Below are 14,109 nucleotides of genomic sequence, written 5' to 3' on the forward strand. Positions count from 1 at the left end.
ACGAAGCATTCTGCCTGTTCCAGACCAACGTTGTTCTTACAGAGTCTAGGAAAAAAAACATATTCTCGTAGAACGGTGCAAAAGAAAAAGATAACGTTTGTCTGTGGAAAGATTGTAGCTTAGAAGGAATGCCTGGAAATTCAACACTGAGGTATTGTGGTCTACGAAAACACACTTTTTTCTTGATGAGCTCGAGTTGAAAGGAGTGGCTTCTACCATTCTAAGTGTTGTTTTTTCTCTTCTTTTCTTTGCAGGGGTGTCTGATGGAAAGCTGTTCACGATGGCTCCGTGTTTATCATAGCTTGAATATAGCTTGAATATGACATTTATATCAAGTATTAGGAATCCAAAGCTTAGAATTAAGTCAAAAGAAAAAGAAAATTCTTGAAAAATATATACTTCCTCTACAAGATGAATATTATTCCCGTATTTCTATACAGCAAGTGCTATAAGTCCACAGAGCTTGATTCGCTACACAGATCGCATTAGGCCTCAGAGGTGGTATAGGCGAAGGACCCTAAGAGCAGATCACTGTCGTCGTCAGGAATTTTTGTTGAGATATGAATGTGTGGTACAGGAAATAAATCCACAGTTGAGGCCTGTGCTGCTGTGTACACAAACTGTACATATATATATGCTGTACCGAGTTATGGCGCGGTACCAATGAAGGACTGGGACGGAAAGTCCCTCTCCTCGCACATGTTGATAGCCATGTTATTTACTGAGAGTATGGAAACAATATTTTTAATAATAATAAGCCTTCTGTTAAAGTTATATTACGTATCATAATATTTCAACTATATCATATTGTTAAGAATAATAATAGTAGTATACTATACTTAAGACGTGCTCTATCAGCTCTGCGCCATTTTCGTGCGAGATAGATAGCCGGGTGACTTGGATCTCCCAGCATCGGATGTGTCCTAACCCGCCCCGCTGACGGGTTGCTCCTTCAGGGTACTAAGTGTTGCGTGTCTCGTGTATGTTGCCTCACGCCCTGCGCTGTGCCCGGGCACCCACGACGCCGCTGCCACCCATCCTGTGGCTGCCGGCTTCCATGGCTCAGTAAATTGCCCATGTTTTTACCTGATAGTCTGTTGTGGGCCAACTGTCCACAAGCGCTTAGCTTAAGACTGGGCTGCCATAGCGGTGTTGCCGCATGCACTGGTGCTCTTCTCGCCATCTTGTGTGCCGTGTGCCGGGCGGGGACCACCCCCCTCCCCCTACCAGACCAGGGCGTTGAGGTCTCTTTTTCCAGCTCCAAAGTTGGACAACCAAAGTGATGGCCCCTGATAATTCCGGGGCCCCTAGTCTAGTGTCAAACTAGAGGAATAGCTTCTCTATACCTGTAGATGCCTATAGATATATAGATTAAATTGCTAGATAGCTTTCAAGTATAGAGGAAGTCTTATAAAGACACATTGTATATATGCTGAGGTAACTTGGTAGAGGACTAATGACCCTGCATTTGATCATATGTACAGTGGATAGCATATTCACTAGACTAAGGGTACCAACGCTTATCTCCAGTCAATTTTATATCATGATATATTTTTAAATCATTTGTATCCAATGGTTTAATAAGATTTGTGCATTTCTTTGTGGCTTAGATTTTTAGACATCTGTATGTTTGTCAGATCAAAGTGGCATTATTTTCTAGTCAAGGTGTACTCGTTATTTTTTAAAGGATTACAGTTTTGGAGCGATCTTTCATCTATGATCTCAGACATTCCATCTAGTCATTATTATTGTTTTAATACATTCTTGGGTACTTAATTCCCCTCTCTCTTATAATGCTGTATGTCATCCACGTAACTTTTGAACCGTTGACAGAGATGTGCCAAGGGAGTTCAAGATAATTTCTCCATTACCTGGTCTATTTTATTTGTTTCGTATATTTACATGTTATAGACCCGAGTGGTTTAGGAATAAGAATTACTGATTTCTGAAAGAATGAAGCTGTTTCTCTGACATAGCATATCTAGTCCAATATGTACATACGCACCATTGTCAGGCTGCTTGATCAAGGTAGCTTCGTGGAGAGAGGTTTGCCGGCACGTGTTGTTACAGAAACAGCTCCCGTGCTGTTGATTGTGGTTTAGTTGTTACTAGTATTTGTTGAAAGAATCTGCAATGTGTTCATATTAAAAAAATTTATTATAAGAATGGTATGACTAGATTACTGACAAGTACAACTGTGACTGTGGTAGGGAATGACGTCAGAGCTGCGACAGGCTTCTCTCCACAGCATGCCTCTGTAGCGAGCCTGCGCCACTGTAATATTACATAGGCCCTTTTGCCTTGCTCATGCTGGCATCTTGTTTGAAGTGATCAGGCTTTGTTTGGCAGAGGCTTCTACGTGATTTGTACTAAAGATTATCCTTTGCAGTGTAAACAAGATGGCAGTATTTGAGTACAACAGGGATATTATTAAGGAATGTAAGGAGATAGCCACACCAAAGAAATAACAGAAAAATACTTAAAGAATAGTTTTAGTATATCACATTTAGGAACTGCGTAGCATATAATTTATTATCATTTATTTATTTACTGCTTTAATTTATTAATAACAATTGCCTAAAGGAGAGTGTCATCTGCCATGGTCATTGTTCAAGGCAATATCAAATCTAATTGTTTGTTTGGGGACCAACTTCTGTGTCTTTTGGTCAATTCATGTAATATGGTGTCGTTCGGGGACGTCGTGTTGTATTTGTTTGACTTTCTGCCCATTTTAGCAGTATGTTTTCAAGAAGTCCTTGGACTGCCATGGGATACACTCTCTGGAATTGATAATACTTAGCCCCTATACATTTTAAGGATATTGGTAAATGCCCGCATATTATAAAGTATTCATTTTTCGTATTCATGGAGGAAACCAGGCGGCCCAAACCTGCTACTCTGAGTTCATATTTTGTAGTCAAACGCGACGTACTGTTAGTGAGAGAGGTAGTAGATGACTGAAGAAGTAGCTGAGCAGATGTTTCACAACAGGCTCACAGAAGACTGACAGAGGGAGAGAGAGAGCGAGAGCACCTTTCATACATCGCCTGATCGGTGACGCTGAGTGAGAAGACCCAGTCCCATCCGAATGGTGAAAAAGTGTTTCCAGTGAAGACGGCTGGTGACCTTTGGTGAAGACGGCCTTTGGTGACAGTGTAACTAGTGGATAGCAGGGCCCCAGCATATCAGTGTTGCGCCTCCTCTGGCCCCACCTGGTCCCTGAGACCCTGGACCTGGCGGAACTGGCTGCCTGCACGGTCTCTCGTCTTGCGCCTTGCCTTCACTGAACCCACCCCGTGCCAGGAGCTGGCAGGCCCCTTTCTGCCGGCCACATTGCTCCCGCCTGTCCACATCCGAATCCAAATCCATTGTCCCTGTCTCATTTCTCCAGCACAATTGCCAGTCCTCGAATATGCCATTTGAAGGGGCTCCTTCCTTTCTTGCGAAGGCCGCCCCGAGAGGATTTTTCGAATATGCCATTTGAAGGGGTTCCTTCCTTTCTTGCGGAGGCAGCCCCGAGAGGATTTTTCGTTCGTTTTCGTTCCGTGTGCGAGGACGCTATGGTTCACAACACGCGTTGAGGTGGGACAGGCAGGCGGGGGCGAGGGTGGGGCTGGACCCGGCGCGCCGCTTGTGTATAACACAGCGCCTGCCCCTGGCCTCCTCCATGCCCATATTTCATCACGACAGTCGCGGGACTCACCCCTCCCCTCCAGGGGATGCCGGGGCCTGTCAAGCTATATGGTTGTACATCAAGATGGCAAGCTCTGTAAGCTTTTATATTGTAATTTTCTAGACCCCAGATTCTTCTCCTTCCAAGAGAGTTTAATAGCATGGTAAAGTAGTTAACCATTTGAAGTAGTTTCATAGGAGCATAATTTATATCTGATTTGCCATAGTTAAAAAAAGTAGGTGGCTTGACCCAGCCTGAGGTGCCATGGGATAGGCCAGTATCCTCCATTATTCACAATCTCTCATGAGTTCCCATGTGAGTTTTAGCCTCATGAGTATGTTGTGCTGGACAAGCTCGTTACCCACCACCCACCAGCTGTGCTCCATTGTCGCCAAATCCACAGCCCGGAGTTGCTGGCACAAATGGCCTGGGCAAGTTTTCCATCAAGTCAAAAAAAATACCAGATCAGCTAGGACGGGTCTCTGTGGTACACACTCTAGTTGATCCTAAGATAAGTGCCCAACATTGGTCAGCATCATGTATAAATTTTTAAGAAAAATAGAAAGAAATATAATAATAAATAATAATATTCAGAATATATATATATATAGTGTATGTGATCTCATAATTTATATTGTTATATAATGTCATGGTGGCTTTAAAATTCTTGTATATGACATGTTTTTATTGTAAAACCTAAATTTTAAATTTGCAAGATGTTGAAAAATTCTCCATTTTAAGTTTGATCGTGTGATTCTCAAAAAAAGAGTAATACTAATGCGAAGTATACGTATCATTTATAACAGTATTTAAGTAGAAGCTCTCAGACACAACACACTTCATAAATTCAAAGCACATAATGACTCGATGATGAGGGAGAAAAAACATACGTCATTGTTCTCAAAGGTACACGCAAGCAATAGAATAAAAAAAAAAAAAAAAGATACACACAGACTACAGCTGACTTTGAAGGAGATAATATGGAATTAGAGTTGCTAATGACATCGTTTCAATTGCAGTGCATCTTTCGAATTCTTCTGTCACTATAATAAGTGGTGATCGATTTTCCGTTTTAAAAGTTTTTGAGTCAATTTTTACCTTACTACTTACAGTACAAAAAGATCTGTAATAAGTCTTGTAAATTTTCTCCAAATGGTAAGTGTTTATTAGAAAGTGTGGGTTGGAGTTGGCAAGCTATTTTTATCAGTATTTTAACCGAAGAAAAAAATTCTTAGAGTGGAAAGTAACCTTGAAAGGTGGTCTAGTTTTGTATCATCATTGTGAATTCATGCAAAATAAACTTGCCCCCATTTTGAATGTAGTTGCCTTTTGTAAAATATTCAAATTCAGTGTTCAGTTGTTGACAAGTCCAATGATATTACAGTATTACCTTTTAGACATATGGTGTTCAATGTTTATTTCAAGTGTAGCTCTGGAAATCCAGGAGTTTTTTTTTTTTTTTAAAGGTGACAAAGATCAATTTGTGGAAGTGCCGTAGGATTATAGGATGCAATGCTTTATCAAACGTCCTTATTAAGATATAAAAGGGAAATTGTAATGTTCCGTGTCTATAGATGTAAAGAACGTCAGAGATTTCTGTAAAATAAAATGAAGTTTGGAAATTAGTTTTGCATATCAGTGTTTCAAAGAAAATTTCATGTAGAAAACCGATCTATTAAACGAAGAGGTCATTTTTTTTAACTGATGTTACTGATTACGAATCTTAACTGGATCCAGCCCATTCACACAGAACCACCTTACCATTAACTAAACTTTATGAAAGGACCTTCCATTGAATCAGTTACTCTATTTTATTCCTTTGTGCAGTTTTGATATAATCCACAGAAGCTGTTTGTAACACCCATTTCTTGCTTGTCTGTACAATAATAGAAAAATATAAAAAAGTGATTGTGAAAGCCAGTGACAACATATCTTCGCTGTTACACATTTTTTTTTTTTTTTTTTTTGTATTCCGTTTCAGCTCCTTTTCTCTCTCCTCCCATTTTCCCCTTGTGATGTTGTATGTCAGGAAAGAAATAAAACCGTTTTTCGCCCGTTTTCTTCTACATCCGATTGTCTTCGAACATTCCATCTCAAATTTCAAATTTTTTTCGTCAAGTGAAAATACTATAGCCAAGTCTCGTTTGACATCCCCCCCCTCCCTCCCTCCCTCCCTCCCTCCCTCCTCCCCCTTTAAAGGTTATACTTCTCTTGTGCATTGTATCTACTATATATCGAGTGAGGAAATAAAAAAATAAGATTATTTGTTGCTTGTTGCTAGATTTGTGAATCTTCCCTCCAGTAAACCATCTTGTGCCATTAGAGATCAATTTTAATGTGCTATTTTCAATATTGTTGACGATTATTATATTGGTACCACTTCTTGGACATTTTTAAGAGATATTTAACGTCACTTCGTCTATCTCCTTTTATACAGAGAATTATTATTATTTTTTTGCGTACTGTTGGTTATTTTCTCTTTTTCTTACTAGGAACATCAATATCTTTATTATCGGTTGCTTTTGATATACAGTGTACTTTTCACAACACGAATTATCACACATACTGTTACACTTCGATTTAATGTTATTGTATCATTAAAGTTAAGTTATTTACATTAGGATTTTTGCTGAAAAGCACAATATTTTTTTTTTCCATTGATTTGTTACATACATGAAGGACAAAATGTAATGAGAACAACATTCGATTGTACATTACACTATAGAAAAGAAGAGAAATACACCAGTTTAAAAAAAAAAAGTATCCTATGTAGGCGGAATACTGTATAGGTTGTATAAAAGTTTTAAGAAGGGTAGTACAGGCCTACCCAAGACGGGTCGATTATGAGTGTGTAGCATTCTTGCCCTTGTATAAGTGATACTTTGTAATGAAATAAAGATCCAATATATATATAATTTCTCCTCGTTTTCTTTCAGCCTTCGTCTCACCACTTGACTAGCGTATGCAGCGAGTGTGTTTACGTTACGTAAACAAAATGCAATTTTAACCCCATAAAAGGAAAAGCTGGTGTAAAAATGCTTATGATGATCTATAAAATTATGGCTCATTTTTACTTTATGGCAAAACAGATAAAACAAATTTCTCAGCAGAGCAAAACAAAAAATGAAAAAATTAAAAAGCTGCACGAAAGGACTCAAACTGATCAGAAAATCTACTACTCCACAGTACATCTCTAGCCACGAACAAGGTAGTGTCATCCCTGCAGACCTGAGGTTCCAAAGACTGATTTACAGAGACAGTTCACATCGTTATAAAGTCATTAATATTAAGAAAAGTGAAAGAGACTTTATCAGTTATATATTTGCATTTTTATGAAGGGGAAAGCAAGGGCTGTTGGAAAGTCACTTGATCGGTAATCCATGTCCGGTGTCTGACAGAGTTTCTTGGAAGTTTCTGGTGACGTTAGATTCCAGGTAGTATCCTCACTTCCTAATAATACCATGCCAGATATAATTTGAAATAATAATAGTGCCTAAAGATAATGGGACTGTGAAATTTTGAAATATCCAGAAGACCAGCAACATATCACAATAATGGCTTTCATAACTCCAATCATAAATCGTGAACGATGGTACGTGACCGCCTAACCGGCTAAAATTCATATATAAAAGAGTATACTTAGTAAAGTAACGGGGATGGCCTAGGACCTACGTATGTTCTTGATGCCAGGTTACATTTTTCTCTAAGCTGATGACTGCCGGTGACTTCCTTACTAGGCTACTGTAATTTCCAGTTACAGGAATACGAGAAGTTCGGGGCCTTGGCCCCCGCGAGAGTAATTTAACCACGAAGTTCATACAAATTAGATATTAACAATTGTTCATCGCATATATTGTAATGAGAGCAAGATCCTCAGATATATTGCTACCTCAAAAAGACTGAAAACATTCATAAAATCAAAATTTATTACGTGTGAAAAGTAATTTGACGGTGTCCAGAGTGTTTACAGTTTACGATTTCAACCCCAGCCACTAGGAGTCACTACTGACTCACTAGTGTATTTTTCTGCCTACTCCGTGACGGTTGACACTTAGCAATCAGTCGGCAGTACGGACGTCCTATAGAGTGAGTGTGGGTGTACATTGTGAAGCCCTTGTCTTAAGTGCGTCTGCAAATCACACGGATCCATACATTTTGTCAAGGTGATGTAGCCATTGTCATTGTAATAGGTTTGCAGAATGTTTAGGTTATTGGGTAAAGTTTAGCCAACGTAATGCGAGGTTAATTTGGTTTGTGGGCTATAGGGTAGCCCTATCATATGCAGTTATTTACTTGCTGCTTTCCGCAGTATATCCCATATCTGCAGGGAGTGGAATTAAATATTGGGATGTTAGCTTCATATAATTAATCCTTAAAGTTTCTTATTGGGGTATTATGCTGTGTATCGCAGTTCGGTACTTTGGTGGAATAGCCGAATGGTTATTTAAGGGAGGTATCTGTTTAACCAGTAATGGAGATGAAATGAAACATTTTTTTCGAATAGTTTTTGATTGTAATCGGAGTCATTTTGACATTATTTTTCCTTGGAAACGGTTAACCAATTACAATCACAACTCCCCAAGGCTAACAGTAATGAGGAACCTTGGTGGGGAACCAGGGTGAATTTTTATATTAAACCATAATCGCAATCCAAAATTACAGTTTGTTTTGAACGTTTTTGACGTTCATTTTGGTAGCAAATTGGTACGTGTAGAGGTACTCGACCACTTATATATCCTGCAATTATGGGGGACCTCGGTGGGAAATTGGGGTCTTTTGGACCGGGGAAAAGGGAATATGAGTGAAATAGCGGAATGCATTTAACCTTTACCGGCTGGGGATTTCCCCCCACGTAACTTAGAGCATGGTGTCACTTTGAATAGCCATGTTCAGTCAGTCATACCATAATCAGGTTCAGAAACTGCTGACGTATCATGGGATGAATGTCTTGTGACTGGTTTGTCCAGTCTTGAAGTTCACTGATGTCTGGGTGAGGTAGAGCCAGCTAGTTGTAGGATGAAAAAGTTATGGCAGGAAGTGTGGGAATGATTAGATACCTGGATATATATAGTTGGAAGTACTGTGATCACTTATCAATCCATTTAATCCAGTCTTTGACTTCTGCAAAGGCGTTCAGTACTTCGTGTCTTCATCGTGATTTTAGAGGTCCAAAAAATGATTAGTTTGATTAAACTGCATGCTGCATAATAACCTAAAAATACCAGAGACTTATTAGCAGGTCACTCGTCCTCATAATAATGCTGCCTGAGTTGACAGCAACCCAAGGGGTATAAACCAACCCAGAAATGGCCGGAAATATAAAAAGAGATCAAATAGAATAGGGACGGAAAACCACTCTGGCCAAGTCAGAACACGCTGTCATAGGAGGTTAGGCCATTGTTAGCAAAAAACATATTTATATCCCCCATATTTAATATATTTCTTAAAGGTACCAAGGAGCAGCATCACATAATGAACAATGGCTCAACAAGAGGCGCAATAAAAACCTTTTGGATCCCCTCTCAATCTTGCAAAACACCCAAAATCGTCGTTAAATTTCAACAACAATACCTGGGCCACCAATATAGGTTGTTGATTAGCAAAAGTATTCAGTACACATGAGTAAATGGAGGGTAAGTAATCTCTTTAGTTTTCTGATTTGGCATAGTAATGCTGCAATTGCTCAGTGTGTCCATGTAAGGGTCTAGCGGTGTCAGTTGACTTCATTCCCTGCACTGTTGGCATTGCTAAGAGGTGTTTGCAGTGTTTTTACAGTTTTTATTTACAGCTGTCATCTGCCTGTCTTCCTTTTTGCTGTCTAACCTCTCTAACGATAAGTTCCTAGTACGTCTGAAGGGTTTTCAGCCTGTTCCTCCTTTAGCTCCTCGTACTTATTATTTGTTTGTTGGATCTCTCTATCTCAATGGTTCTTAACCATTTTATTACCACGCCCCCTCCAAGAGTTGGCCCTTCCCTCCACGCCCCCTCTAAGAGATGATCCTTCCCTCCACGCCCCCTCTAAGAGATGATCCTTCCCTCCACGCCCCCTCTAAGAGTTGGTCCTTCCCTCCACGCCCCCTCTAAGAGTTGGTCCTTCCCTCCACGCCCCCTCTAAGAGCTGGTCCTTCCCTCCACGCCCCCCTAGCATCTATGAGTAAAATTCCTCTCCCAGATTTTTTAAGGGAAAAAAAAAATATATGTTTTTATTCTTTTGGGAATGAATTAGCGAGATACTTGACACTGCTTCTTAGCGACTCTTGTTAAGAGAACAACGAATATGATTAGAGAATTTTTAATTTTACCCTAGGGGTCGTGGCCCCCCAGCTTAAGAACCACTGCTCTGTCTTGTCCAACAGCTCCAACTCCCTCATTAAACTGTCTTGAATGCTGAATGGCTGAAAGTGACCTAGTTCTTAGTTGTGTAGCCAAAATTTCATTATTTTTTCATTCATTCACAACGTGTGTAGTGATCTTCAAGATCATGTTACCTCATTTCACATTTTGGAAGACAAAGGTGATAGGATGGATAGCTGTCATATTTATAATTCAGTATGTATAAAGACAGACTAAGGATGTGAGCCATTTCGACAAGATCTTTATATAGTTTTCTGGGGTAAATTTGAATGTTTATTTACATTAAAAAATAAAATCAGTGTGTGAGATGCGCGATTAATATGTTTATGAGGATTTCTTTGACAAATTTAACAACAGGTTTTAAATTAACAAATTTCAAACGCTATGGATAGTTGACATAATTCTGAGTTACAATTTCTGCAATCAACTTGAAGATTGTGCTTGTTTTAAAATACGTTAAGGCCATAAACATCCTAGTTACCTGGTGGAAACAACGAAAAAGTAGGTATTTTATTTTAATGTTATCTAATACTCGATACTGGAGTTATGTTGTGTTTTTAAGTCTCATTAATTTGATTAATGCGGGATCATATTAAAATCTATTGCAGATTTACCATTACCGAGATATGTACTGTCAATTGTTAACGGTTTAACATTCATTCCCAAGGAACTGGTACTAAGCACGGTGCCCGTGAGAATGGTTGTGGTATCAAAGTCAAAATAAATGTTGTTGATCCCCAACGAGTAATTATTGTATGGCTGTTCAAAGCCACATTGCACGGGGAAAAAACTATTTCCCGAAATTGGGAGTAAGTTTTATACCTATTTCTAAACAAGGACGAGGCATAGCCTACCGTTTAAGAAATAATAATCACGGGTCATTTTTACCATAACTTTATTGTAGCGATGTTTTTTATACAATACAACGTTCTCTGAAAGTTTTCATAGGCATAAATTCATCAGACTTTATAATATGGGTGAGAAATATAAGCAAAAATTACATTTTTAAGGTACGAATATATTTTGACTCGTTTGCCATGACAAATCGAGTTCATTTTCTTTAATAGTAAGCTTACAACGTTTTCTGTTATATAATTCATTGGACTTGCCCCTCACACTGTGATCAAAATCAGCGGTTTAGGTAGCTCTTTCTAGATTTAGCTGGCCTTATGCCGGCAAGTGTCTTTGCTTACGAACTGCCTGTAAACGTAAGACGTCGAGATTAAGCTATCATTGTGCAAGCACGGGCTATTGTTCCTTGGACAGCCTCATGATATAAACATCATCATCAGTTAGTCAGCTTAGTCTGGGCTATGGTGGCCATGTCAACTTTATATATCTCCTCACTCCGCGTTTGTGAAGTGACGATGTAGCAGCATCGCCACTGCACATATTGTAACAGTATGTGTCCCACTTGATCGTTATTACATTCGTTCATGTTTCAAATGGGCATGATGATCAATGGGCATCTTCACCCCTTGCGAATTTGAACCCTTAACTGTCCGGTGGTTTTAATGATTGAAGGTCGCAGATTATTCGCCTTTAATGGAAAAGGAAATTCACTTAGTTCAGATGAAACGTTTTCTAGTATTACCTAATTAATAAACGAGATAAACTTATAAAAGTTATTGCGGTATAGAGTGTAAACTATCAATTTTTCCATTGTCTCGTAGTTCCATACAGTTATAAATTCATACAAAGCTAAAAGAAAATTATTCCTGCAACTCCCCGCATGACAGCAATTAATCTTGACATACATACAGTTAAGTGCAGCCTTAGCACCATATTAACTGGTTTCGGAAATAAGCAGACCGATGAAATATTAAAGTAAAGCTAAAGACGATGAAAATTGTAACAAAATGGAATTCAGTAGCAGTTTATATAATGTAATAACGGCATGAAAGAGAAAAGCTATCAAGTATAACTATTTCAAGTGTTGCAAACGTTCGCTATTTTTAGGGGAATTATGAAGATTATCTGGGGTACAGTTTCTCTTGGCAAATATCCGCCTGTGTATTACAATAACCTTCGTTATTTCTAAATATAGTGATATATTTTATCCATGTTTTGTGTTTATATATTGACAAAATAGTCTTAATTACTTTGCTAGAGCTTTTAAGTTATTTAGGCAAGGTAATATATGATATATATGGAAGGATGGACTTGGGAGCAATATAGGCTAGTGTAGGTAGCTCAAATAGGGAACAATAGACCTGTAGCTTAGGTAGCTTAAATAGGGAACAATAGACCTAAAGCGTAGGTAGCTTAAATAGGGAACAATAGACCTATAGCTTAGTTAGCTTAAATAGGGAACAATAGACCTATAGCTTAAGTAGCTTAAATAGGGAACAACAGACCTATAGCTCATAGGTAGCTTAAACAGGGGACAACAGACCTATAGCTTATAGGTAGCTTAAATAGGGAACAATAGACCTATAGTTTATAGGTAGCTTAAATAGGGAACAATAGACCTATAGTTTATAGGTAGCTTAAATAGGGAACAATACACCTATAGCTTAGGTAGCTTAAATAGGCTATGCTCAAATTTTAGAAAAAATGTCGACACCTTGTTGATATTCCTCAAGTTGTTAATGTTTCCCAGGAAACGAATATATTATATTCGAAATGTGGATTTAATGAAATATTCCGGGGGGGGGGGGAAGATATGTTTATGCAAAATTAGTATTTGGCATAAGGACAAAGAGGAACCCCACTCACTAGGCTAGTATCCTAAATGTGCTGTTTGAATATAAGACAAAAAGTAAGAGTATATGCAACATGTGTACATTTTGCCCGTTTTGAATATCACCAATGTCATTTTTATCATATGACATAACTTCTTAGGCTGCTAGTAACCAACCAACCACACCAGCCTATCTTAGCCAGTGGTATATATTAGACAGCACCTATGGTTTATTAGTCGTAGGCCCTTTAATGTCTGGTTTAGGCATCCCAGTTAACCTACCATAGACTAATGTAAAGTTATTCTAAACCAAGTGAATATAAGCAGGCTAAATAGGCTACATGTAAGTAAACATATTGTCCTTTAGCTTACTAGACAGGCCTGTGCTTTCTGTATTGCACTGTAAACAGAGCTTTCTGTGCTTTGGTAAAAACTGACTACAGTATTGAAAAATTAGGTATACTATTGCAGCTTATTTCACAATGCAAGTCTTGTTAAATCCAAATGTGGGTAATCAGTTATTCGTTATAGCTTATGCTGGCGTAGGCTGTGGTAGGCTCACTCTTTACGGTTAGGTAGGATATTATATTATGGGTGAAATTAGCCTATGGTGTAGGTATTATGTTATCAAGAACCAACAATTACGCAATTACTCCGGATAGTCACCCAGTGTTTCTCCTTTATCTCATTGCTGAGAACCATTGCCCCAGACATTTTAATAGATACCTGTATCTGAAAATTTATAATTAGGAAGCTGAAAATGTTTTGAGAAAAGTTCAGAAATTATAAATGAGTATTCTTAGTAAATGAGTGTTAAGAATATGTGTCAGCCATAACAGTTAAACAGGTGTTATGTGGGTGCCCAAATTTCAGCCAACAGGGAATGTGAGTTTAAGAGAAAGTGTCTCAGAGAAATCCTATCAGAATCAAAATTTTCTGTTCTTCCAATTATTGAGTTACAATTCATAACATAAAATAATGGTTTTATGTTTACAGAATGAGTGAATATTTTTAAGAGTATGAATTCATGGAAGTTTGGTACGTAGTTTTAAGGGAAAATTATGAAGAGTTTCAAGGAGTTTGTATATAGTATATCATAATCATTTAAGTAGTACTAATGATATACTACAGTATACCATTAAATATTACTAATGTCAATACTAAAAATGTATATTTTTCATTACAGATATTGACTTTGGTTTTACCAGAAGACTCCTGCCTTGAAGTTTAAAGCTGCTTAGGAATGGAAATAAAATCATTTGTAAAATATTTGTCAAGTCTGAGCGCATTGTTTGGTTTTTATATTCATGTATAGTTTTCAGAGTTGTTATTCTTCTCATATGAATTTACCATTTTTTCAGGAAATATGATTGTGTTATGGTTAGCTTGATGAATCTTC

General features: G+C 38.1%; 1 protein-coding gene across 27 annotated transcripts in view; it reads left to right on the forward strand.

The window, feature by feature from the left end:
- Positions 1-4,242, forward strand: part of bru3 (bruno 3) — a 905,487-nt gene extending 901,245 nt beyond the window's left edge. For all 27 annotated transcript variants that reach the window (XM_067116892.1, XM_067116888.1, XM_067116902.1 and 24 more), the window contains one exon: positions 255-4,242. The gene's annotated coding sequence lies outside the window, so the exon portion shown is untranslated. The remainder of the gene's footprint in view (positions 1-254) is intronic.
- The last annotated feature ends 9,867 nt before the right edge of the window (positions 4,243-14,109 follow it).

Source organism: Macrobrachium rosenbergii, chromosome 14 (assembly GCF_040412425.1).
Source record: "Macrobrachium rosenbergii isolate ZJJX-2024 chromosome 14, ASM4041242v1, whole genome shotgun sequence".
In the NCBI taxonomy this organism is placed as follows: domain Eukaryota; kingdom Metazoa; phylum Arthropoda; class Malacostraca; order Decapoda; family Palaemonidae; genus Macrobrachium; species Macrobrachium rosenbergii.